At 46.9% G+C, this 26,605-nt stretch overlaps 1 long non-coding RNA gene across 2 annotated transcripts; it reads right to left on the bottom strand.

Moving 5' to 3' along the window:
- Window positions 1-325: 325 nt before the first annotated feature.
- On the bottom strand, window positions 326-26,275 carry LOC135322071 (uncharacterized). Of its 2 annotated transcripts, none has more exons than XR_010382380.1 (5): window positions 25,521-26,275; window positions 15,980-16,094; window positions 15,648-15,817; window positions 13,366-13,473; window positions 326-487 (listed from the first exon to the last, which is right to left on the bottom strand). It is a non-coding gene; the product is annotated as an uncharacterized LOC135322071 (long non-coding RNA). The 2 variants fall into 2 exon arrangements; XR_010382381.1 differs by lacking the exon at window positions 326-487 and adding an exon at window positions 11,741-12,463.
- Window positions 26,276-26,605: the final 330 nt, after the last annotated feature.

Below are 26,605 nucleotides of genomic sequence, written 5' to 3' on the forward strand. Positions count from 1 at the left end.
ATAATTCTCTTTCATGCCCTTTCTCCCCTTATCTTCTCTGCTTTCCATCCCCATTAATGTACAGATTATGTCCCTTCATGGTACATTTTAAAATGCAGATTCTAATAGGTAAGCCATAGAGTCAGAGAGGCCGCGTTACTTGAAGCCACTCCTGCGAGGCCCAGATGCCCTGCCCCTCCCAGGCGCTATCACTGGGGTGGAGACAATAATGACTTTCTGCCCCAGGTGGATGGGAAACCAAGGCCGAAGAGATTAAGTAACTTTTATGAAGTCACACACCTGCTAAGGGCCAGTAGTTCCAAACTGTAGTCAAACTTTGCTTCCCTGGACGTGATGGAGCGCCGCTGCAGCAGCTGCAGGCTGGCGGCCAGACGTGGGGGCCGCCGTGACACGCTGCAGAGAGAACCCCAGCGCAGAAGCCACTCCACTGGTGCCCCGTTTACAAACTGTGCAAAGTGATTCCCTTCCTGGGCCTTTGATTCCTCCTCTGTAAAATGGGAGAGTTGGGTTAGATGAAATGTAAAAACTCTTCTGACTCGAACATTTCATATTTCCAAATCCCGGCCTGGAGTTAGCTTTTCAGTGTTGGAAGTAATTTTTCTTTAGGAAACTGTTTTCCTGTAAGGAAAGGGATCATACCAGGATGCTCTGGGGTGGGGCCTGCAGGATTTTGGGGCCTTCTTTTTATCTGGAACTCCTGCCACAAACTCCAGCTCAGGAGGGCGTAATGCACATGGCCTGCCTGGTGCCTGGTCTGGATGTTTTATTGTGTCTACATTTGCCGAACGGTTGGAGAAACAACTTCCCACCCACAAAGAAATACTTTTCTGTCTCTCATAAACATCTTTGTAACTGCATTAATCATCTTTCCTTTCTGCAGAGGAAAAAAAACATCCTTACAATGTCATCTAAAACACCATTTTACATAATTCAGAAATAGCTGGGAAATTAATGTGTGTGAAATACCAGTAAATGTAACAGGTGAGAAATATATAAAGTCCCCAAATTTAAACCTCCATGCTTGTGAAGCACCTGTGCTCATAATTTGTTTTAATAATTTGGAGCATTTGATGATTCCTAGATAGGCCATTAGTGCCTGCAGCACGTGGAACATTTTAACAAAACACAAGAAAAAGCATGATGCTTAATGTTATCTACCTGTAACTTCTAAAACACTAGAATGTTATTTCTAATGCTTTTCTCCTTTCCTTTACCAGAGAAGAGGGCCAAATGGAAAAATGACAGATTAATGAAGGAGAGGGACTTGGTGACAGGAGGGGGCGGGAGTCACCCACTCCTGGGCACAGGCTCGCTCCCTCAGTCCCAGCAGGTCAGGACATCGCCTGGAACGGGACAGAGAAATACATCAGTCCTGGAAGTCACCGGCAGTTTTCTTTATAAAATGGTAATCACAGGCCCCTGCCAATTAAAGGTTGTTCAAATGTCTCATCTCAAAATATATAATATGCAGTGCTGATTAGAATAAAGCCATCTTTATTTCTTCCTTATCAGGTCTGGGCACATTCCAAAAAAAAAAAAAATATTTTCGATGTTACTTCCTCCAGGTCGCCTCTGCTTCTCCCCGGGCATCCGCCTTCACGTCCGTGGCCTCCACGGGCCACGCCTGCCCTGCGTGCACCCCTGGGTTCCTGAACATTCTCCCACCTACCCCAGGTCTTCCAGCTTTGGGAAGCTGTTCACCCACTCCACGATGTGAGTCCTACTCTGTGCTGGGCATGGTGCTAGGTTTATATAAGGACAGATGCAACGCCCTGCCTTCAGGAGTGCAGGCCTGCAGTGTGGAGAGCATGCGATGCCCCACTCAGAGCCCAGGCGAGGTGAGGGCAGGCTCCAGGAAGCCAGAGAGGAGGAGCTCCTCCACTCTGGAGGAACAGGCAGCTCTGCACAGACGGCCCCCCATCTGGTCCTCGGACTACCAGGCAGCAAGTGGACAGGTGAAGGGGTTATCAGTCAGGGAGGACTGTATCACAGCAGAGGAGTGAGACCATTTCAGGCATGGCAGATTGTGAAAAGTATTCGTTACAGGGATCTCCTGGTAAAAGCAGCAGGGGACGTGACCTCAAGATGCAACAGGGGAGCACAGCGCTCTCCTGAGCAGGTCCAGGACTTGTCACCTGATTCCTGATATTAATCAACCTAGGGCCCTTTTTAGGAAAAGGATATAAAAATATAAAAACAACATTAAATGCAAATATATATATGTGTGTGTATATATATATATACACACTTATTTTGCATGAGAAAAACAAATACTTAACAATTGCAAATGCCACAAAAAATCACAAAATCTGGGAAAAAACAGATTTTATTTTCATTTGCTAGCTGGCCTGTCGTCATCATTCTCATGTGTCCTACCTCTTTTTTTTTCCCCCTGAAGAATGCAGGTGGTCTCTAGAAGCTGGAAAAGGCAAGGAAACAGATTGTCTCCTCTGGCCCCAGAAGGAATGCAGCCCTGGGGGCACCTTGATTTCATGCAGCAAGATAATAAACTTGTGCTGCCTCAAGTCACTGAGTTTGCACTCACTTGTTAGAGCAGCAATGGGAAACTCTTACTGTTGTGAATTCTGCACCTGACACATGTTAGTTATTCCCTGTGAAAGCACACCTTCAGCCTCCCTCCAGCTGCGTTTTCCTGGCGGGCTTGCGAACAGCTTGTCCACTTAATCCTACCTTGAGGATTAGAAGAGAAAGGAAGAAAACACAGTGAGAGCTCAGTGCTAGTTATCTTCGTTCTTAGGGCAGCGTGCTGGTTATTGTGCCAATATCTGACACTACATCTAACACCAGTGTGTGTGTGTTTTCCAACATCATTCAGTCCTCTGACACTGACTGGATGTCCAGCAGTTCGATTCAGTTTAGGAGCTGTCTGAACTTGGTGCAGATTTCATGGGCTAAGGACTCGGTCTCACCACGCTACCCCCCTGCAGACACCAGCTGCAAAGGGGGTGCCCGGGATGCTGGTGGTTCTTCCTGGCCAACCACGAACTAGTGGGTTCCCATGACCTTCCCCTGTAGGTTCAATACTTGTTGATAATGACTCACGGAACTCAGGTGAACACTTTATTTGTTTACGTTATAAAGACTGTCTCAGGAACAGCAGGTTGTCTCCAGTTGAGTTCCCCTAGCAGGCCTTGGAGCGCCACTAAACTGGATGCTCTGGCAAGGGTGAGGGTGGGGCATTTGAACTTTTCGGCAAGCTCCCAGCCCAGGCATTTGAATGGAGGGTCATGTTGTATGTTTCTTTTTTGGAACTTGGAAGCCCCAGGAATTAAAGGTAGCAATTAGGTCCTGTGGCTTCCCTCATTCTGGCTAGCCAGCAGGGTATCACCCATGTAGGCCAGCACAATGCACTGAGGGTGCAGTTCCCGCCAGGGGTCAAGGATGGTTGCCAGGGCCTTTTGGCACCCTTCTGAAGAGAAAGCCATGCCCTGGAGAAACACAGTCCATGGGGAGTGTGGGGCTGGACCCTCGCAGTTGGCCTTGGGAACCATAAATGCAAGAGAAGGCCTGTACCCCTTTTTCACGGGGACTGTGAAAAAGGCGACCTTGCTGTCTAGTATTGAGACATGTGGGTGGGTCATAGGGGGTCTCCCCAGCCAAGGGATGCCCTCTTGGGACTGGCCAGGTTGTGGCAAGCAATGTTCCAACCAAGGAGTGTTCCATGGTGAGTCTGAGGGCTCAGTTTGGCCTGCCCCCCATTTTTCTGTGACTAAGTTCTTAATGGTGGCCAGACACTCCCTACTTAAGGGCCATTGGGGAATTTTTGGTCCTGCCTTGGTGGTGTCCAGGGGCTTAGCAATAGGCTCCAGCCAATGTTGTTTAAGATGATTCTCAGGCGACCGGGCAGGGTCAGGGGATCACCCTGAGTCAGCTTCAGTGGGTCCCCCACTCGTTTCCCACCTCCAGGATTTTGATCTTATTGCCCCATTTTGCTAGGACATCCCGGCCGATGATGACTTGGAGCAAGTCTGGGACAATTATGGGGTCCTATGTCTCTTCCTATATTTGATAGTCTGGGAGGGCCACGGTGACAGGCACTCAAAATTTTTGTAGTTGTCCCATGAGGCCCCCAATTCCCCACACTGCCCCCTCTACTGGATCCAGTGGCTTGCCAGTACCATGAGCCAATTCCTTCCCGACCACCGACCTGTCGGCGCCTGTATTGAGGTGGCCTCAGACTTCCTGGCCTGCAACTCATACTCTGATTACAGGTCGACGATCTAGGTCCAGGACCGGGAATGTCTGGGCTTGACCCCATCAGATGGGGGAAGTGCCAAGTACTGCGAGTTGGGCAGTGATCCCTGGTGCGCATGTCCCAGTCCAGATTATTGTAATTTTTTTATTGGAGAATCACCTCAGTCCAAATCCCTGGGAGTAGCCAATTGTTTGCTGTGTCAAAATTATATCATTTTGGCCACCTGACATCAACACAGCCAATAAGCTCTGGTGGGATATTCAGACTGGCCCCCAGGGGGACTGGGGTGACCACCCCAGCTCCTGGCAGTCTCTGATCATGGCTGTGAAGAGATCAAAGCAGTCGGCACCATCCATAATGGGCCACAGGACTTGGGCGCCAGGTTGCAGGGCTTGACATTTGAGGGCTATGGCAGGGGTGTCCCCATGGCAGATGACGACTTCTCCCTCTCAGTCATCCGGGGGAGGGCCACGGGGACTTACTGGCCCTCCCGCTATCCGTTTTTTGCCGGCTTCTCGGGGCACAAGGCTGCCCAGTGACCAGGTTTTTGGCAGATGGGGCAGGGTGTTTTTGGCCTGACAGTGGGGTCAGGCATAGGTTTTCTGCCTGTGCCTTGGTGCCTACAAAGGCATTCACTTTTCCAGTGCCCATCTTGCCCATAATAAAAACAAGGCCTTTTTGGTTGAGGGCCTCTGGGCCCAGGACACCTTGCCTGGCCACTGTGGCTGTTCGGGCCTCCGCGAGGGCCACAGCCTCGGGATGGATCTCATTTGCTACCCAAATTTTGTCAGTTAGGCTCCCTTTTTTTTGCCCTCTAGCAGTCAAGGTGTTGTGAATGGGGTTGATGGCGTTGGTAACTGAGAGCTCCTCTATGAGAATCTCTTGGGTCCCTGAGTTGAAGGTGACCTGGTCCGCCGCCTTTTGCAGCCTATCCAGGAAGGTTGAATACTCCTCCATGGGGCCTCACAGGGCCTTGGCCAGAGCCTCCCGGAGACCCGCCTGGGGCCAGCGCTCCATGGCCTCAATAACCCGGTCCTGATAACATCGGCGAAGAGCTGCACTGGGGAGGGAGTGCACACGCTGGTCATTTCCCCCAACTGCGCTGCCTTTCATGGTTGAGTGTTGGCCGGACTAGCAACCCATTGCTCGATTCGCTCCTGGATCAGACTGGTGGCCATCGCCATTTGCACCGGTGTGAGAACTCCCCTGAGCAGGTGCCTTAGATCCAGGCCGGTGGGATTGGTGGCATCTATGATGCCCCGGAGGACTTGTACACACCCTGGGCTGCCTGGACCATATTCCTTGGTTTCCCTCAGGTCTTTATAGGCCTGGGTATTCCAAGGTACCCGCTGTGGGAGGCCTTGGGCATCTTGGATGACTGGAAAGGCCTGAGTGGCAAGGACCTTCCAGAAGGGACTGGGGTTATTATTCCAAATATCCCCATCCCATTCCTCTGGATCTATGGCTCTTGGGGGGGGGCTCCCTGGGTTCCCTCCTTTGGCGTGGAGCTGGGAGGTCCAGCTTCCCAGGTTCTCTCGCAGCCTCTAGCCGGCTCCAGGTTGGCTCTGGGGTTTGTCTCCTCCCACATGGTCTTGGCCAGAGCCAGTAGTGGGAGATCTTTACGCCTTCCCATTATTATTTGGGTTGTTCTATGGCAGTCGGAGGGTTCCAGGACACCCTCACTGGGGAAACACTCCTTGTATTTAATGTTTTCATCCAGGACTCAGCTGTTCCCTTTCCATAATTCCCATATCCCAAGCGGTCCTTGTTGGCTATCACGTTTTCCAGCAAACCCCATGTCGTGCGTGCCCCCCTAGATCGGGATGTGGACTGAGCTTTCCCGAGGGTGAGCTGAAGAAAGTGCCTCAGTTCCTCAGGCTGGTCCGGAGGGCAGTGCAGGGCCTGTGGATGGGGCTCAGGCCTTAGACGCCGGGTGGGCTGCCAGGGAGGCTGAATGACGGGCTGGGGCTGTTGTGGGGAGCAGGATGGCTTAGTGTTTTCCCCACAGCACCGGTAACCGCACAGCCGCCGTTTCCCAGGCAGCAAACTAAGAGAATGGTTGTAACAGGGCTACTGGCCGCCCGGAAGTCACATTTCCCATTTTTAGGGTCGATTTCAGTTGCGTTGGTTGCATTGTTGTTTGTGCAACCCCGTAATTTGGTCAAATTGTAACTGGCTAGTGTCCGGACACCAAGGGCGTCAGGACTAACTTGGCGCCACCACAGGCAAGCCCAGTGGGCCAGGCCAGAGTTATCAGAAAAAGGCAAAGGGAAGGGAAGAAACGGGCCATTCTCATAAGGAAAGAAGCCACAAGATCGCGAGATGCCGGAAAGATGCTCCTCACGTGGGGCACCACTTGTCAGGCTCAGGTGTCTCTGCTGGGCCGAGGGTGATCAAGCCTTTCCCGGGTTCTGAGCATCTCCAGCCCGACAAACCTGGGGACCCTAAAAAATCTGTCAGCTATCTTTTTTTCTGACGACCACCATGCGTGGGTTCCCTGGACTTTGCATCCCCAGTTGCTTGTGTGCGGAGTGAAGAAAGAGCCGAGAGCCAAGTGTTCAGGCGCAAGGCAGACGGGTTCAGGACGGGAGGGGACCGGGCCCGCGCTTCTACCAGCCTATCCGAGGCCAGGAGTGCACTGGACCCAGATCGCCCCCCAACTCCTGACAACCTCGGCATTTTGTTGAATTATCAACCAGTCAAGCAAAAGGGCTAGGGTGGGGGTCGCAGGCATGGGGGGAGACGGGTGGTGGTTAGTTTTGATTGGTGACCTTTAACGCATTGGGGGGCCTTTAGCGCTTAGAAGGTGTGGGGCCACTGTCCATTTGCTCGTCTGCCTGGCCCACGGTCACTGTGCTACTGCGCTCGGCCAAGTGTTGTCTTTTGCAAGCCAGCAGCTGCCGTTCTTGCTGGCCTGATCCTACAGTGATGACTTACTTTTTGTTTCCCTTGTGATTTTTGTTTTGTTTCAGAGCCAGCTCGCCTGCTTAAGCCTTACACATCACACCTGAGTGATCACTTGACCACCCCCCGAGTGACCAGTTGACCCCACTGTGTGACCCAGTCATCAGTTTGGCTCTTCAGTTGGCTCAGAGCTCAGGACGTTCTCAACTGATGTGGTTGCTCTGCCAAGGGTTCTTCCCTGCAACTGACAGACCCTGGATGAGCAGTTAACGTGCATTCCCTGGGGAGGTGGCCGTCTGGGCTGCTGTTTGCGTGGCTTAGTTAATTAAGTCTGTGACACTCAGCGTCTCACTAACTTGTGATCTGATCACCTGATCGAGTAGCCTGGACAAAGGCTGGTCAGAAAATGGGCAGGAGTTCAAGTCTCTCTTCACCAAAACCGAGGCTCTATTCTATAAACTCCTCATCCTTCTCTAGACCGGGGAGCGACAGGGACAGAGAACCATGGCCTGTGATAGGGTGCCCTCCATGACCTCAGCCGGAAGACCCCACCCCGGGACTCTGGGGATCAACAGACAGACTCTCCCACTGACCTCATGTAACTGTCCCTTCTCACCACGCTCCCAGGCAACACTCAAGCTGACAGTGGCCCTGTCTTCATCAACCCATGGAAATCCTGCCTGGGAATTCCAGTCTCTTCCCTTTTAAAAAACTTCTGCATTTAGGCCTCTCCTATTTGCTTTCAGGTTTGCACACGTACATTCAGAAGAGCTGAGCTGTGAGTCCCCTTTCCTGTACCGTCTTTGCGAGGGTGGCATCTCCTGCTTCAGTGAAAGCGGTGTGGTGTGTTTGCTGTGCCTGCTCTCTGGAGGAGTGTGTATAAACCTGACGTTAGGAAATAGTACACTTTTCTAAATTTAGGAAAATATTTGAAGCAGCTGGCTTGACAGAAGATTCAAAAATATACATTAAGTTTGTCATCATTAAAAAAGTCCACAAATACTAAACGCTAGAGAGGCTGTGGAGAAGAGAACCCTCTTACACGGCTGCTGGGAACGTAGTTTGGTGCAGCCGTTATGGAAAACAGTAAGGAGATTCCTCCAAAAACTAAAAATAGACCGTGTCTGATCCAGCAATCCCACCCTGGGTGTATATCCAGAGGGAACTCTAATTCAAAGACATACATGCACCCCAATGTTCACAGCAGCACTATATACAACAGCCAAGACACAAAAGCAACTTAAACGTCCATTGACAGATGACTGGATAAAGAAGTTGTGATATATTTCTATAATGGAATACTACTCAGGCATAAAAAATAAAACAATGCCATTTGCAACAACATGGATGGATCCAGAGATGGTCATTCTACGTGAAGCCAGAAAAAGAAATATACCATGATATCACTCATATATAGAATCTAAAAAAAGAAATAAAGAGGACACTAATGAACTCGTTTACAAAACAGAAACAGACTTGCAGACATATTAAAAATCTTATGGTTACTGGGGGAAAGGGAGTGGCAAGGGATAAATTTGGGAGTTTGAGATTTGCAAATATTAGCCACTATATATAAAAATAGATTTAAAAAAACAAATTTCTTCTGTATAGCACAGGGAATTAGATTCAATATCTTATAATAACCTTTAATGAAAATGAATATCAAAATGAGTATTATGTATATATATGCAACACTGGGACATCTGGCACATTGTAACTGACTGTACTTCAACAAAAATTAAAAAAAAGTGCACTACAAGTATTTGTTAGGATAAGATAATCCTGATAAACTGCTGCTGGGAATGTAAACTGAAATAGTCCTTACGGAAAACAGTATGGAGTCTCCTCAAAAAAATTAAAACAAGAACTAATTTGGGATCCAGCAGTTCCGCCTCTGGGTGTACAGCCATAGGAAATGAAAACAGGGTATCAAAGAGGTGTCTGCACAGCCATGTCCATGCAGCATTATACCCAACAGCCAAGACACGGAAACAAACTCAATGACCGTCCAAGGATGAGCGGATAAAGAAGTCACAAACACACATACTCAGTGGGCTATTACTCAGTCGTCTTGTGGCAACTTGGGGGCATTAATCAAAATAAGCCAGACCCCACGGTATCACATATATGTAGAATCTTTATTAAAAAAGAAAAGTCAAATTCATAGAAACAAAGAGAAGAAAAATGATTACCAAGGTTGGAGGGTGGAGAAATCATGAGTGTTTGGTAAAACGATAGAAACGTTCAGCTATAATATGAGTAAGGTTTCAGGAGCTGAAGTAAAACATGGTGTCTAGCGTTGGTAACACCGTATTGTATAACTGAGATTGTTAAGGGCAGAAACTATGTGTTCACACTGAGAAAAAAAGGATAAATATTTGAGGTGATGGATGTGTTAACTAGATGGAAAGAATTATTTTACTGTGTATATGTACTTCAAAGCATCGTATTAATATTCTACAATTAGAGGTCAATTATGCCTTAATAAAGCTGAAATTAAAATGTAAAGATAAAGAAATAAAACTTAAAGAGATTTTACAATCTTTTTGCCTTCTTTTTTCAGTTAGTCACTAGCCTAGTCATTTTTTATTCTCTCTGTACTCAGCCAACCCTATAAATCCACTTCAATCCAACATACTTAACTGAGACCAGTTTGATGCAGGCTCTCAGATAAAAACTGGGGTGGAAAACAAAATGGAAAATCAAACACTTTATGGTGAATGGACACAAATTTGAATACTAGCTCTTTAGTAGCGGTTAATTGTGAAAAACTGGGCAAGCCATGAATCTCAATATTCACACATGTATATTGGAAATAACAACTAGAAACAATGGTATCAACATTGAATTTGGGGGGAAAATTTTGTAAGCTGGTAAAAACTCTATAGAAAGTAAATATATTACTTGGTTTGCATAAAACAAATAATCCTTATCATTTTGTTATTTATTAGAGAGACATATGTGGAGGCTGATAAATATGTTTCGCACAGAAATAAGATATACTCAGATGGCATTCACTGATACCTGTTTCAGAGGAATGTATTACCAGTTCACATTAACTGTATCTTAAGCCTAATCCATTATTTATGAATATATACTCTGTCTAAGGTATTTTAGACACGTCAAGATTTTCATTTACTTTTGTCTTATCCTGTGGGGCTTTCCAGGGTCAGACCCCTTGCCCGTGTCCTCTGCTGTGGCTCCTCTCTGAGTTACCCAGATAGCAGATGCAGTGTCTCATGTAGATCTCCTGAGTTTCTCAGATGCTCAAAACCATCACCAAAGGGAAGAAGTTAACTACTTGGTGATCAAGAGCACGTGGCCCCCAGACATCTGGCACCTAGGGGTTGACAGTTTTGACTGCCCTGTTACCTCAACACCAACCAACCAGAGAATTATGCGTGAGCTGATCGAGTACCCTGCGACCCCCCTCCACTACCAGCCTTTAATGCTCCTGCTTTGCTGGAACATTTCTGCGAGTCTGGGCTTTTCTTGGGCATGAGCCACCCGTGGTATATATACACAAACACGATGCATGTGACTCAGCAGTGAGATAGTAAAATTCTGCCGTTTGCAGCACTGTGGATGGATGTATCATGCTCAGGGAAATAAGTCAGGTAGAGAAATACAGGTACAGTGTGACATTACATACATGTAAAATCTAAAAAATAAAACTAAGGAATGTATATGGCAAAACAGAAACAGATTCACGAAAAAGAAAACAAGCTAGTGGTTACCAGTAGGGAGAGGGAAGGCAAAAGGGAGGGCAAGATATGGGTATGAAATTAAGAGATATAGTCAACTACGTACAAAACACACAAGCAACAAGGGTGTACTGTACAGCACAGGGACTTACACCCATTACTTTATAGTAACTTTTAATGGAGTATAAATTATAAAAATACTGAGCTGGACACCTGAATCATGCTGAATATCATGAATCAACTGTATCTCAAATAAACAAACAAAATAAAAATGGCATATTCCTAACTGAAGACAAGTTTTCAGTTTACCAAGTAATTCATACAGAACGTTCAGTTTTCTGCTTAGAAAGACTTGTTAAGTATAAAAATGCATAATGTTATTGGAGACAAACATATTGGTGACAAACATACATAAACTCAATCATCAAGCCTTTGAAAAGACCACAGGAATAATCTTCAACCAAACAAAAGTAAACTACATGTTGGAAAATTACTCTGTGGGACAGGATCTTCTAAGCATCAACAAATTCATGTAAACTGCAGGAACTCTGGAGACCTCCTCTTTGCACTTAAGAAAAAGGACGTACTAGAATTTCACTTTCCTTTAAGTAAAAGTGAGATAAGGATTATTCAAAGCCTTAAATATTTGTTAAATGAAACCACACAGAAATGAAACATTGAAAAAGTGATAAGCGATGAGAATTGTAACTTACAAAAAACTTTAGTTGGTCATATTCAAGATCTGATAAATGAATTTGATAGGAACTGCACAAGGAAATGTTTATACTTTGATTTTTAACCTTGAGATAGAAGTTTTATTCATTTAACATCTATCAATTTAATATTTCCTATTACTGGGCAAGATTCAGGATACAAAAAGAGAATGAGATTCGTAATATTTCTTACAGCATTTATTAGAAGTCAGGAGAAAGCGAAAGAAAACTGCGGGCCAACTACGCGCTCCCTTGCCTTCCCCCCAAATTCCTCCAGGACAGAAGCTGAGGCTGAGTCAGAAGAACAGGAGCCTCAGGAACACTGAAGACGTTCAGGGCTGTGGGGGTCACAGGGCAGAGTGACGTGTAACACACCATGACGGGGAAACAACAAACAAAGCCACGGCATTTGCGCAACTGACGAGAGCAAGTAGCAGGCGAAGCTGGCTGCTCAAACCTGATGCCCCGAGAAGTGGAAAAGTGCCTCACGAGATGCCAAACGTCAATAACAAAAACGTAGTTGAACACAGACAGGGCTTGTAACTTTGTCAGTGTAACTTTGGCAAAAAGGCATCAGACTGAAGAACAAGCCAACAAAACACTTCAAACAAGGTGGTACCCATATGTGATGGAAATTTATTCAGCCATATGTGAGAATGAAATCTTGCCACTTGCTACAACACAGATCCACCTAGAAGGTACTATGCTAAGTGACATAAGCCAGAGAAAGACAAACATCGTGTGATGTCACTTACATGTGGAATCTAAGAAGCAAAACTAATGACCAAACATAAAAAGGCAGTAACAGACTCTTCAATACAGAAAACAGACAGGTGGCTGGCAGAGGGGGGAAGGGGGGAGTCATGAACAGGTGGGGCAGATCAGGGGTCACAAACTTTCTGTAACAGAATAAAGGAGTCCAGCATCTGAAACGTACAAAATAGGGAATATAAATAGTCACTGACACTGTGGCGACTTTGCACGACGACAGACGGTGACTAGTCTTACTGTGGCGATCACTTTCTAATGTGCAGAAATATCGAACCAGAACTGTTCACCTAAAGCCGTCAGTGTTGTAGGTCAAATACACTTACAAGAAAGAAGGAATAGAAAGAAAAGCAAGCCCTACACGAATGTTTAGCAACTTCTCCACGGGAGTGACCGTTCTCTTTTCATGCATGATGACATGACTGGTAGTAAAGACTGAAGGTTGGAAAAAAAAGGGAAGAAAGAAAATGATAAAAGAATGAAAGGATAACATAGATCAGAATTTTAAAAACTTAGAAACAAAGGCCTGGGAACTCAGAAAAGAATAAGATAATACTGAAAAATCACTTTTAAATGAAATTTAAGCTAAAACAAAGTGATAAGTAATGTTTTGTAGAACAAGCAAATGAAAAGAAGGAAACTATTAAACACTACTGAGAAGTTCTCCTGGAAAAGAAACTAAACAAGAAATTGTAAATTATTTGATGGATGTGTCAAAAGCAGAGGATAATCTAATATATGAATGACTGAGGGACCTGAAAGAGAAGCAAACAAAAAAAGAAGCAAGATGCAAAGCAAATTTTAAATACTATGATGCAGAATTTCTGAAATTTTGTTAAAAGCTTTGAAAACTGTAACGTGAGAGAACAAGGAGCACGGCCCTGCACTGCCTGACGGCACAGCGCCTCGCGCCGCCTGCGGTGACAACCACCCTCCTCTGTCGCCACGTCCCGGCTCACGCTCAGCAGCAGCCGCCCCACTGCTTCCACTGCTTGCTCCCCCTGCCGGCCACCAAGTCAGTGAGGGACGCGGCGAGAACACAAGCACGTGGGTGCCTTACCTTTCTTCCCCAGCCTCCATGTTCACATTGCCTCCTCCTGGTCCTCTTCACCACCAGCTGCTCCCTGAGAGCTTCTCTTAACAAGAACAGGAGAGAAGGTGCTGCCATCTGGGGGGAAGAGAGGAGTTGCACGTGTCCAGAGCCGCCGGGGGCAGGAAAACAGCCACATGGGGGGTCCGGGGAGGAGCCAGATTCTTGGGGTCCCTCCGGCAGGGTGGGTCCAGCCCTTCTGACTCCCAACCTGCCCCCTCCTCAGGCCACTCGGGGGGGCGTAGGCAGATTCAGTGGTGCACAAGGGGGTCAGGAGCCAGGGCAATGCTGAGAGAGCGGTGGGGGGGTGGGCTACAAGATTTTCTACAAGGTCCCGGCACCCCAAGTACCTGCACGGGACCAGCTCCTACAGGAGGAGAATTATCAGAAAAGGGGAAGAGGAGCTAAGGAAGAGCTACAAAGAGGAGTTTATGAATTAGAAATAGAAAATGAAAAAGAGATGAATGAGAAATCAATTACATGGAGATCAAGGCTCTGCGGATCAGAATCTGCTTTGTCTGCAAAGCAGTGTTCAGTGTCCGAGGGCAGCAACGCCGGGACGCTGGGGTGATGCCGGGAGAGGGGAGCAGACGGCGAGTCACGATGAGAACGTGGGGCCCTGACCCTCCTGGGATGGTGCAGCCCCACCTGAGGGCCCCTGTGCCTTCATCTCCATGGTCCTCCCAGGCCCTCAGTTGCTCCACCTCTGCAGGGAGTGAGTGGGTCTCTGTCTCTCCCATACTTTTCCAGCCGTCACATTCCCTATGCATAACCAGGAATGAAGGCCTGTGTCCTCCCGCCCCTCCTACGGCAGCCACGCATTTCTGTGCATGACCTGGCCGCCCTCCCTCTCTGTTCCGCTGCACACTGCTTCCCTTCCTCACTTCTCTCCTGATTCGTGCTCACTTCCTTTCTCCTGGCCTCCCTCCACCAAGCGTGCAGCTCTCCCATGTGTGCGCACTGCAGGGACGGCCATGGGTGTCCTGCCACCCTCTTCAGTCAGTCTACTGACCAATTCTCAGCATCCGCCCTAACCAGGGAGCCCCAGGCATGAACCTGATATTGTTTTGTCCCTGGAGGAGGGAGGGCAACCATCTTCACACAACAAGTGACTGTCCTGTGCCTGGGGTGACCTAAGGTGACTGGGAGGTACTTCATTCCACACCAATCCCATAAATCTCCTATTCCCTTAGGGAGGATGACAGCAAACTTAGATAAAGTAACTTGTGTCAATTCCCTTATTATGAAAATGATTCAACACGGGACCTCTTAAATACACAACACCTGCCAGGGTTTGCCCTGAGCCTCGGAAGGACGGGGAGGGGTGAGACAGGGCAGGCCGGAGGACAGGCCACAGGCTGGGCGTGACTAGGGTGTGTGGATCAGGGAAGGCTGTCTGGGGAGAGCAGTGGGATCTGAGAGGGGCAGTGACCTCCTGACCGGGCCACCTGGAGGCTGTGTCTTGGGCCCAGGCAATCCCAGGAGACCAGGTCAGCAGGGCCCTGACGGCAAGCGTGTGAAGCAAGCCGAGCAGCCCTTCCCACAGTCCTCCAGACGGCCCGTTGCCCAGCTGGGCACGGCCCTCCCTCAGGTGGAGGCACGTTCTGCACAACAGCCTCGGGTGCAAAAGCAGGAGAGCCGGCTTCGCCCTCACCTGCTCCCCACGTGCAGCCACAGCCCCGCTGAGGCGCTGCACCAGGCTGAGTGTGGGAGACCCCAAGGCGGACATGGCGGGCCACGTGGCCACCAGCACCACTGAACGCCCTCGCTGGCTCTCAAATATGACCTGAACCTCACTTGCCCCAATCCTAGAACTGGGGGTCCTGGGGTGCTCGGGGCCTGTGGCCTGCTGCCTCCCCTGCTCACATGCCCTCACCCAGCTCCCCTGCTGGGTACTGGGTCTCCTTCCTCCTCCCAGCCTTCCCCAGTAGCCCCTCTGCCTCTGAAGGCAGCCAGCCCCCACCATCACTTCACTCCCCCCAGGCCTTCGTCTTCTGTGGGCTCTGAACCTACCACCCACTCCCAGGCACTTCCTGATGGGGAGTTGTTCCTTCCAGGGTAGAGGAGGGGCTGGGAGGCAGAGCTCTGCCTTTTCTGTGGGCACCAGCTTTCTAGCCCTTGGCTTGGCTCTGGAGTTGTTTCCATGGTAATGGACTGATGAATTTTTTTTATACGTATTAGAAATAAAACACCTGTAGCTAAAAAGGAACCTGCATTTCAAATATTTTGTAAACAAAGTAGTGGAGCTGTACCTTGTTTATTGCCTCCATGTCTGCATGGTGGGGCAGCAGCTCTGCTGCAATGCCTTCGCAAGGGCTGCCGCGCACTGGGGCGCAGTGCTCCCGCTGACGTCTGCAGCGCTGACGTTGGCACCACTTTTGACGGGGATGGCCACGCACTCCCCCGCCTCGCACTGTGCGGCCTGTCGGCATCATGCCAAGAAACAGAGTGTAAGCGCTAGGAATTCCAAGCCAACATGCCACAAGTCCCACCAGTTCATTATACTTAAAACAGATCAATTCATTTTTTATTTAAGTCGTTACATGGAATCCATCTCACGTGGACACGGCTGGCTGCTACACACCTTCATGATGGCCGTCTTGTTCCTGCTGTCCTGTGCACTGAGCTGGCATCCTCACTCCACCAGGAGAGTCACCACGCCTGCATGGCCACTGGCACACGCCAAAAGGAGAGCAGTCCTGTGAACGGGAGAGGACTTTTTAGGACATTAGAGCGCACTAGTTCAAACATACCATTACTCACGTAATTGGGAACATTCAATAGCGTGCTATTCCTACCCCTTTAAAAGAAATATTTCATTTTCTTATGGAGAACACTACAAGCTCTCACTACTCACCACATTAATGGAAGAACAACCTGTTTGAATAGAAAGAGCATGACCTTGAGATTCAGCCCAACTTGGGTCGGACTTCTACTTAAACTGTCACTTATTAGCTGTCACTTCGCCTTTCTGTGCCTCAGTTTCCTCATCAGCAAAACAGGGATGAAGGAGGAGTTATCTCACAGGACACCACCGTGAGGCTTCAGTGAAAATCTGTGCGAAGTGTTTAGCACAGCTCCTTGCACAAACAACAGCTCACCTGCTGGCAGACAATATGACTGTGACACTTACTGCTGCTTTACAAGGACAACATTTCAATTAAGTAAAATGGTATCAGACCCACTATGCTGCTGTGAGGATCAGAGAGAACACTGGGCTTCCCAGGCGCTCTCTTCCCACGGGGCCATCAAGAGGGCGCCAGCCTCGTCCCTCCTGCCAGTCGGCTGTAACCTCCCCAAGCAACCCTCAAGTCTGTCATCCACGGTTCCTTGTGAACAGAAGGAGTTTCCATGACCGTCTTCACAGAAGTGCGTTTTACCCCGGCTGGGAGCAGTCACAACAGTAAAATCAAAATTCACGCCACTGAAGTTCCTATTACAGATGTGAACCGCGCTCTCCACCGCGACGGTCACACTTTTATAGTCAACCAGCACCACAGTAGTATTTCCATTACTGGCAAATGAGACATCCTTGGACGAGGCCTCGAATCCTTGTGATTTTGAATAATTTTGTCATGAATCAAAAACATGTTCAATTTGAAAGTGCCTATAAAATAAAAAAAGCTCACTGATACTTAACACAAAAAGAACATAATCATATTTTTAAATTTGTAAAGAAACTAAGCACAAAAAGAGGATTTTTTTTAAAGATCTTTGAGAGTGTTTTCATAAACAATAACATTGAGGTCTAAGAAGACGATCATTAACAAGACAGTAGCAGAGTTAGTCACATGGCTAACGGCTGGCAGGGCTGAGGTGGTGGGGGGCACCCACTCCTGTTCTCAGATGCAGCAAATTGCAAGTTAGAGAACAGAGACACTGAGTCAGACAGACACCAGCATCTGGCTCCAGAACTTGCTTGCTGGTTGACCTCGGGCAATTAACCTTCCTGAACTTCAATTCCCTCTGCTGTAGGAAGGATGCACTCAAATGGCAACTGCCCAAGTCCCTTCCTAACTTTTATTTCTAACAGGGTTGAATATGAACTCCTTCAGCCAACAAAGGCAATTAGAGTTACAGTGCATATTATCATCTCCAAGTAAAACCGCTAATAAAGCCACCCACAATATATGAAGAGTATTCATATTGAAATCTAAACTCACCATACTACTTTCCACAGCATCTAAAAATACACAAAGACTCTTTAAATGCCAGATTAACATTATAAATAATAATCTAAGGTATAACCGTATTTTCCTCCAGAGCAAGATCATTCCTAGAGCTCTTCCGAGCAAGACAGACAGTAACAAAGCATCAGCCAAGTGCAAAGTAAGACAAGCTTTACTGCAAGAAGGTCTAAACAGCAGCATAAAACTACAGAGAAATGCGAAATCATTCTACAGAAGAACGAGGGCTGCGGGGGGCTGACCCTACCGCCACAGAAAACTTACACAGACATTAAATTGCCTTTCATTTTTACATTATGAGGGAGACAATGACTCAAATTAATATGCAATGCTGTGTAATACTGGGCTATACGTGACAGTAATTTTTTAAGTCAACATCAGTCAGCACTATCACTAAATGCTATTATATTATCAGAAAAGAATGAAATGAAGTCCATCCGTACCTGTCTGAATGACGATTCCCTGACCACTGGTTAAGCAGGCCTTTCCTTTCCACCCAGACAACTAGAAACAATAGGTGAGAGTGTGAATAGTTTCCACATAATTATTAAAGGTTTTTATCTTGCTAAAATACAAAAATAGGTGATTCCAATGCCACCTATAGATACTTTTACTTTCCTCAAATGAAGACAAATAGGCTGGGAAGAAATTTTCTAAAAGCAGACAGACAACGCACATCCATCTAATCCTCCAGAAACTTCACCCCTGGATTTTTTCACAATTCAAAAGCTGCTTCCTATCCTAGTTTTAGCCAAAATACTCAAAACTATATTCAAATGTCAACCTGTTGTTTGAGTTATTTTATAAACACAACCCAGTAAACTATGCTGGTTTACAACAGCGCTTGGCGATGTTCTCCTTCTCAGCGGTATACGTAGGCTACAGAGGGCTACTCAGGGAAACTTCTCATGTGATGGGGTATTTGTTTCCACTCAAAGCTCCAATGGATTATTAAGTTCTGAGCTGTAAGAGGTGTATGGTAATATATTCTTACAGGTAGATGAATGTGAATGAAAACGAGCCCCCCTCTAAAGGCCCATACACCTTGATCAAGTAGGATTTATCCCAGGAATGCAGGGGGTTTTCAATACCTGCAGATCAATCAATGTGATACACCACATTAACAAACCGAAGACTAAAAACCACATGATACTCTCAGTAGATGCAGAAAAAGCTTTTGATACAATTCAACATCCATTTATGATCAAAACCCTCCAGAAGGTGGGAATAGACAGAACACACTTCAACATAATAAAGGCCGTTTATGACAAAGCCACAGCTCACATCATACTTAATGGGGAAAGGCTGAAAGCATTCCCTCTAAGATCGGGTACAAGACAAGGATGCCCACTCCCACCACTTCTATTCAACATAGTTTGGGAAGTCTTAGCCATACCAATCAGATAAGAAAAAAATTAAAGGAATCCAAATTGGAAATGAAGAAGTAAAACTGTCACTGTTTGCAGATGACATGATACTATACATAGGAAACCCTAAAGAAGCGACCAGAAAACTAGTAGAACTCATCAATGAATTTGGTAAAGTTACAGGGTATGAAATTAATATACAGAAGTCATTTGCATTTCTACACACTAACAATGAAATAGCAGAAAAGGAAATTAAGGAAACGATACCATTTACCATCATGCCAAAAAGAATAAAGTATTGAGGAATAAACCTACCCAAGGGGGCAAAAGACCTGTATGCTGAAAACTGTAAGACACTGATGAAGGAAATTGAAGACAACATAAACAAATGGAAAGATATACCATGTTCTTGGATTGGAAGAATCAATATTGTTAAATGACCATAATGCCCAAGGCAATTTACACATTCAGTGCAGTCCCTATCAAATTACCAACGACATTCTTCACAGAGCTGCAACAGAAAATGTTAAAAATTTGTATGGAAACACAGAAGACCCTAAATAGCCAAAACAATCTTGAAAAAGAAGAATGGAGCTGAAGGAATCATGCTCCCTGACTTCAGGCTATACTACAAAGCTACAGTAATCAAAACAGTATGGTACTGGCACAAAAACAGACACAGAGATCAATGGAACAGGACAGAAAGTCCAGAAATAAACCCACACACTTACGTTCTATTCATCTGTGACAAAGGAGGGAAGAAGATACAATGGAGGAAAGACAGTCTCTTCAATAAGTGGTGCTGGGAAAACTGGACAGCTACCAGTAAAAGACTGACATTAGAACATTCTCTAACACCATGTACAAAAATAAAATCAAAATGAATTAAAGACCTCAATATAAGGCCAGACACCATAAAACTCCTAGAGAGAAACATAGGCACAACACTCATGGGCATACATTACAGCAATATATTTTTTTCAACCCGCTCCTGGAGTATTGGAAATAAAAGCAAAAATAGACAAACGGGATCTAATTAAACTTTAAAGCTTTTGCACAACTAAGGACACCATCAACAAAATGAAAAGACAACCTACACAATGGGAGAAAATATTTGCAAATAACGTGACTGACAAGGGACTAATTTCCAAAATATATAAGTGGCTCATACACCTTAATATCAAAGAAGCAAGCAATCCAATCCAAACACAGGCACAAGACCTAGGCAAGCAATTCTCTAATGAAGACACACAAATGGCCAATAGGCACATGAAAAAATGCTCTGCATCACTAATTGTCAGAGAAATGCAGATCAAAACTACAATGAAATATCACCTCACAGCAGCCAGAATGGCCATCATTGAAAAGTCTACAAACGATGCTGGAGGGGGTGTGGAGAGAAAGAAACCCTCCTACAGTGTTGGTGGGAGTGCAGATTGGTGCAGCCACTCTTGGAGGACAGTATGAAGATTTCTCAAAAGACTAAAAATAGATTTATCCTATGACCCAGCAATCCCACTCCTGGGCATATATCCAGAGGAAATCCTAATTCAAAAAGACACCTGCACGCCAATGTTCACAGCAGCAGTATTTACGACAGCCAAGATACGGAAACAACCCCAAATGCCCATCAACAGGTGACTGGATAAAGAAGATGTGGTGTATTTATACAATGGAATACTACTCAGCCACAAGCACCAACATAATGGCATCTGCAGCAACATGGATGTCCCTGGAGAATGTCATGCTAAGTGAAGTAAGCCAGAAAGCAAAAGAAAAATACCATATGAGATCACTCATATGTGGAATCCAAAAAAAAAAAAAAAAAAAGAACATAACTACAAAACAGAAACAGACTCACAGACACAGAGTACACACTTGTGGTTGCCAAGGGGGAGAGGGGTGGGAAGGGATAGACTGGGGGTTCAAAATTTGTAGATACTGACAGGCATATGCAGAATAGATAAACAAGATTATACTGTATAGTACAGGGAAATATATACAAGATCTTGTGGTAGCTCACAGCGAAAATAAAATGTGACGATGAATATGTGTATGTTCATGTATAAATGAAAAATTGTGCTCTACACTGGAATTTGACACAACACTGTAAAATGACTATACCTCAATAAAAAAATGTTTATAAGAAACCAAAAACTTAGTGTTCTTATAGTTTGACCAATATTTTCATCTAATTCAAACAAACCATAAACACTTCTAATTTTACATCTGAAGTAGATGCTTTACAACTTATTTTCAGAACCTTTCAAGATTATACCCAGAAGTTTCTCCAAAGACACTCCAAAGATACTTCTGGCCGTGATGCACAGCCGCTGTGTCACTATGCAGTATCTTTCATGGTTTGGCATCTTTGAGTAAGAAATGCAAGCAGTCCCTCCCTGACTTTGGTTGCATCCATTCTAGAAGGCATTGCCCCTGCTCCTCGGTCCACAGTTGTCAACACTATGGAGGCAGCAGTAACCTGAACAGCAGGCTCTATGCTTTACGCAGAATCATTTTAAGATGGCCCCCAAGAACACATCTCATTTAGAAAACAGGGACCCGCTACAACAGCCAGTCTCAGCTCTGTAGCAGTGAAGCTCAGACTGCACGTAGCTGGACTTGGCAGTTGTCTACATCAGGGCCTATAAACTACGAGCCAGACCCAACCAACCTCCAGTTTTCACGTCTAAGGTTTTACTAGCACACAGTCACCTTCATTCACTGCACATTGACTGTGGCTGCATTCGCACCACAAGAGCAGAACTGAATCGTCATGACAGAACCATGTGGTCCACAAAATCTAAAATATTCACTAATTGGTCCTCTGCCAAAGAAAAGTTTGCCAACCCCTCCTCTGCAGGAGATGTCGGAGGCAACACAAGACTTCTCCAAGAACCATCTCCAACGCACGTGAATTGGGCCGCTGCTAGCTACGTGTGGGCTGCGGGGTCACCTGGTGTCAAAACACAGACACAAACGCACACCACTAAGGCTCTTTATCATCCCATATCAACCCCGAAGCTGCCAGGGCAAAGCACGAGCGGTTACCACTCCCAACCACCAGAGCCCCACCTTTCCCGCTGTCTTTACTGGTAAATTATGTTAACACGAAAAGGCTGCCCTTTAAAGTTCATCAAAACATGATTTCACTTGCATAAAAAAAAGTTTGGAAAACAGAGGGTGAGGAAGGCAGGCACCCATATGGCATGTGTTCCTGAACCACCTTATTCTAGCTCCCCGTGTAAACCGCTCTTCCCCAGAAGGCCCTGCCGTGTGAACTGTCACTCCTAAGAAGAGGCCAGAAAACTACTAGGGAGGCAGTGAGTTCAAATTAAGGAGCACAAGGCGGTGTGGGTGTGCAGACTCCCTGCCTCACAGGCCTCACTCCTTGCTGGAATCAACACCAAATTCCAGGCTTCACCACAAAAATTCAAAAATTGTTTTAAATTTTAAAAAAAAATCAGTCTTCTAGCATTTCATGCTTCAAAGATGTCAGGATTTTTTAAGTGCCAAGTTGGGTTTTGTTTGTTTGTATTTTAATAAAAAGAGTTTTAAAGGCATTGTCAGCACTGCTGTGCCAGCATGGGGCTCTGCCCTCCGCTGTGTACAGGACACAAGGACAGAGGCCACCTGCCGCAGGGGGCGCGGCCTTCCCTGCCAGCTATTTGAGCCCCACTTCGCCACGTTAGAGACTAAGCTCAGGACGATAATGAAGGGCGAAGTTTAAAAACGTCAATCTGGTGAGACAGACCTGTCCTTTTATGTGTAAGCTCCTTAACAGTGAAATCCTACACATTCTTCTGAACTTAACCTCGTGGGGCTTACGCAGCCTACAAAAAGCTTGTTAGCAGTTTCAAAAATAACCATATGTCCTGAGGCTGGCTGTTCCTCCCTTTTCAACTTCAGCACTTACTCACTTTTAAAACACCTATTTTAGGGAGAGTTCCATCCATCTCTGTTCTTTCTTCATCTCTGCTAATAACAGAGTCCCCTGCCCCCAAGTAAAAATACCCACTTTCCAGCTCTTGACTCTCCATCAGCCTCTCGAGAAACCTTAATATTTTGATAATGACTCTCAATTCTTCATTTTCAGCATGTTACTCTTTATTTTACTGTCTTGAGATTTCATCGGTATCCAACTTTAACCCTAAAATGTAATGTCCAAAACCAAGCCCACTGCCCCATTTCTGAATGACTTGTTATAAGAAACCACGAGCACGACACTAAGATATTGGAAGCACCTTCCTTTTCACCCCTCCATCTGCGTCACTCTTCAGTGACCCTGGTATAAAAATGTCGGTTCCCTAGAAAAACAAACTCCTAACCCAGGTATAATGCCTCCTGGCTTAAAATACGGTTTCTCCTCAATGGTCATAACCACCCTCTCAGGAACATGGTTCTCAGCTGGCTCTTTGAGCTGTAAACACGTACCCACACAAACACAAACTGACCCCAAGCCTACTCAACGACTTCCCTCTGAATTCCCATCAAGCTAACTTCCTAATTACATTTGCTCCTCACATACTCCAGTTCCAAAAGTCTTAAACATCTCTCCCAGCCTTTTTCTTCCTAAAAGACACCTTCCGCTGGCTCAGACACTCCAATATGTTCTGTGTAGTCCAATATCAACATTTCCCCAATGAAAAATGTACAAATATTTACATCTATAAGGTATCAAACACTTTCAGTCATATAGTGATCATGGATTAAAAACTGGTCCATTCCCCCTTTCCTACAGTTTTGTGCAACCTGTGTGTCATTGCCTCTGCCATTCATACGTAAAAGCATCTCAAAGACAGGGACCGCCAAATACTTTGTTGTTTCTTTGCTGCCCAAATATGCAATAAAACATTGCCATGATTTTTAACCAATCTATAGTCAAAGCAATAAAATTCTGAAAGTTAGTAAGCAACTCTGACGGAGTATAATTTACTCTCAAACGAGTTGGTTGGTTTGTCTGTTCCTCCCCCAAAAAACAGCCTAGCAAGACTGGATTTCTCTTCCTATCTTTGTGAAACATGGGCTACATGACTTCCTCAAGGTAGGATTTAGCATTATTTGTCTTTGGTTCCACGTCTAACATTACATCCACTACAAAAATACTTTTAATGTCAGCACCTATTTTAAAAAGAATTTAAGGTTCTTAACAAAAGCATAACAAGAACAAGACATATAAAGAACAAGACACCTGGAGAAGTTCCAGAGGAGGGCAAAGTGATCAAAGGGATGGAAGAAATTATTTTAAACCAGACAGAGTCAGGGAAGATGATAGTAAAGAGGAACAATGAGAATCTACAAAACCAGGAAAAGGCAAACTCCAGCTCATTCTAGCATTTCTCAAAACACAAGCTCAGGATGCGTCCTGGAACTTTAAAGAGGCTGATTTGAGGAAAATAAATGAATTGTTAATAAACAAATGGGCCAATAAATTTGTAGAATTCATTACTTCAGAAGAAAAAAGTACAGAATAAAAAGTGTTTGAGAAAGTTTTAAATAAGTGTAATCAAGATCGGGAATGGGAAATTTAGCACAGATAACCCGACTTAAATTTATTCCACAAAGCCTCTTTCAGCAGTGGCTTAAGAACGTGAGCCCACACGTCACCCAGAGGGCCTGTAATTCTCAGTATAGTACTGTCTATGTTGTTATACAAAATGCCACCCTATGCTTAACCCTTAAGGTCTGTATAAATATACGAAATGTTCATTATTTTCCTGCACCGTAATTTGGCACTCTGAGAGGATACCTAAAATACAAATCAAAGATTCTACAACTTCTTAAAATAACACAAGGCGAAAAAAATCATCCTCATTTGATAGAGAAGACAACCCAAATAAGCAAAGTCACAAGTCATCCCACCAATAAAAATGTGCTATCGATTAGGAACATGCTACTCAAAAAAAAAAAAAAAGCATTTGGGTAAGGAAAAAGTCTAATAACTTTTTAATAAACTGGTTAAAGTGCTAAATGCTCTCCCCCAAATCAGTTGTGATTCCTAAGAACTCTGAATTTCCCGAGTAATTGATCTCAGTTACCGTGTCCTCCTGATAACGCAGGAACTGCACCCAGGAAACAAGAGGGTAAGAATCTCCTGTACTGAAAGAAAAACTCTCAAGGAAGACTGCAGAGAAGGGGAGGAATTTTAATTTCAGAGGCTCCCATTTGGGAGCCCAAGTAAGAGTTTCCCAGAAACAAAAACTACAGCGCTGTTTCCCACCCGGTGTACCAGGAAAAGCTACATACACAGGGATGTCCTCTGTGCGCACACACGCTCTGGCTTCCTCAGTTTCCTTCTGCCAATTACTGTCCAGAAACCTACCAGTGTCCACTCTGGGGAAAGACAGAACTCCTCGAAAAGAAACCTGCAGGCTGGCACATGACACGCACAGAGAGCTAAAAGGTTACGAAACACAGGACTGCCTGATGCCTTCTGCCCGCAGCGAGGACTCGGTTCCCTGCTCACCTATACACTCCCCACACTCCGGGAAAACGTCGGCAAAACTCCGCGGGATGCGCGGGCCTCCTCCCCCTCCCTTCACCCCCAATTCCCCTTCCCGGGGCCACTCACACGTTAGAGAAGAGCGGAGCGCTGGAAGTGGGCTGGTTCCCTTCCTCCTCCGGGCGAGGCGGCAGCTGCGGCAGGTCCGCGCGTTACCGAGGAAGCAGCGGCGCTGGTACCGCTAAGCCGGGCGGCCACCCGGGTGTCTTCCGCGCCCGCGGAGCAGAGGAGGCGGCGGCCCCAATTACCTCCTCTCTCTTCCTCTTCCTGGATCTCTTCAGGCTGGGTCTTCGGCCCGTCCCGGGCCACTTGTTCCCGGACAGTCACGTTTGGGAGGCTCCGGATTTCGTTTCCGTAGTTTCCTCTGGGCAGAAGCCGCGGGTCCCCCGGGTGCCCCAACCCGGGGCGGGGGAGGGCGCTCTCAGACCTGCCCCGCAGTCCTGCCGCGGAGCTGGGGGCCGGCCACTGGCCGAGGGAGAAGTCCCCGAGGGGGCGGAGGGGCGGGGGGAGGGAAGGAAAGGACGGCGGCGCGGGGCCTGCTGTCCCCGCCGCCCCGGCTGCCGCTTCACATCAGCCCCCCCAACACCGGGGGCCGGGGTCGGGGTAGCCGAGCTGGGGGTCCCGGCTCATATTCCCCAGGGCGAGATGCTAAGGCCGTGGGCGGGTGGCCGAGGTGCCGCCCCGCTCGGCGCCGCCCCCGCTCCCGACTCCCGCACTTGTAGCTACGGCTGCGACCCCCTCCCTCCACCTTGTGGGGGGTCCCTCGCCCCGCGCCTCTGGACGAGACAGAAGCTGCCGCCCCTCCGCGGCGTCCTCTCACCGCGGAGTGGCTGACTAGTCCCGCCCGAGGCAGCCGCTCCTGCCCCCCCGCCGCGGGGCGCGGGCCCCGGCGTGTGCAGCCTGCTCCCTACGCCGCCGCTGCCGCCGGGAAGGTGGGGGCGGAGGGGCGGCCGCGGCTCCCGCTGGCCGCAGGTAGGTCCGAGGTCTCCGCGGCGGCCAGTGCCCGGTGTCCTCGCTCTCCTGGCGGCGGCGGCGGCGGCGGCGGCGGCGGCTCAGCTCGCTGTGCTGCTCGCTCAGGGCGGGGCTCCCCCCTCTCTCCAGAGAGAGGGGCGCGAGGAAAGCGGTGCAGACTGATGACTCCTTATAAGGACACT

The sequence above is a fragment of the Camelus dromedarius genome, chromosome 1, assembly GCF_036321535.1.
Source record: "Camelus dromedarius isolate mCamDro1 chromosome 1, mCamDro1.pat, whole genome shotgun sequence".
Lineage (NCBI taxonomy): Eukaryota > Metazoa > Chordata > Mammalia > Artiodactyla > Camelidae > Camelus > Camelus dromedarius.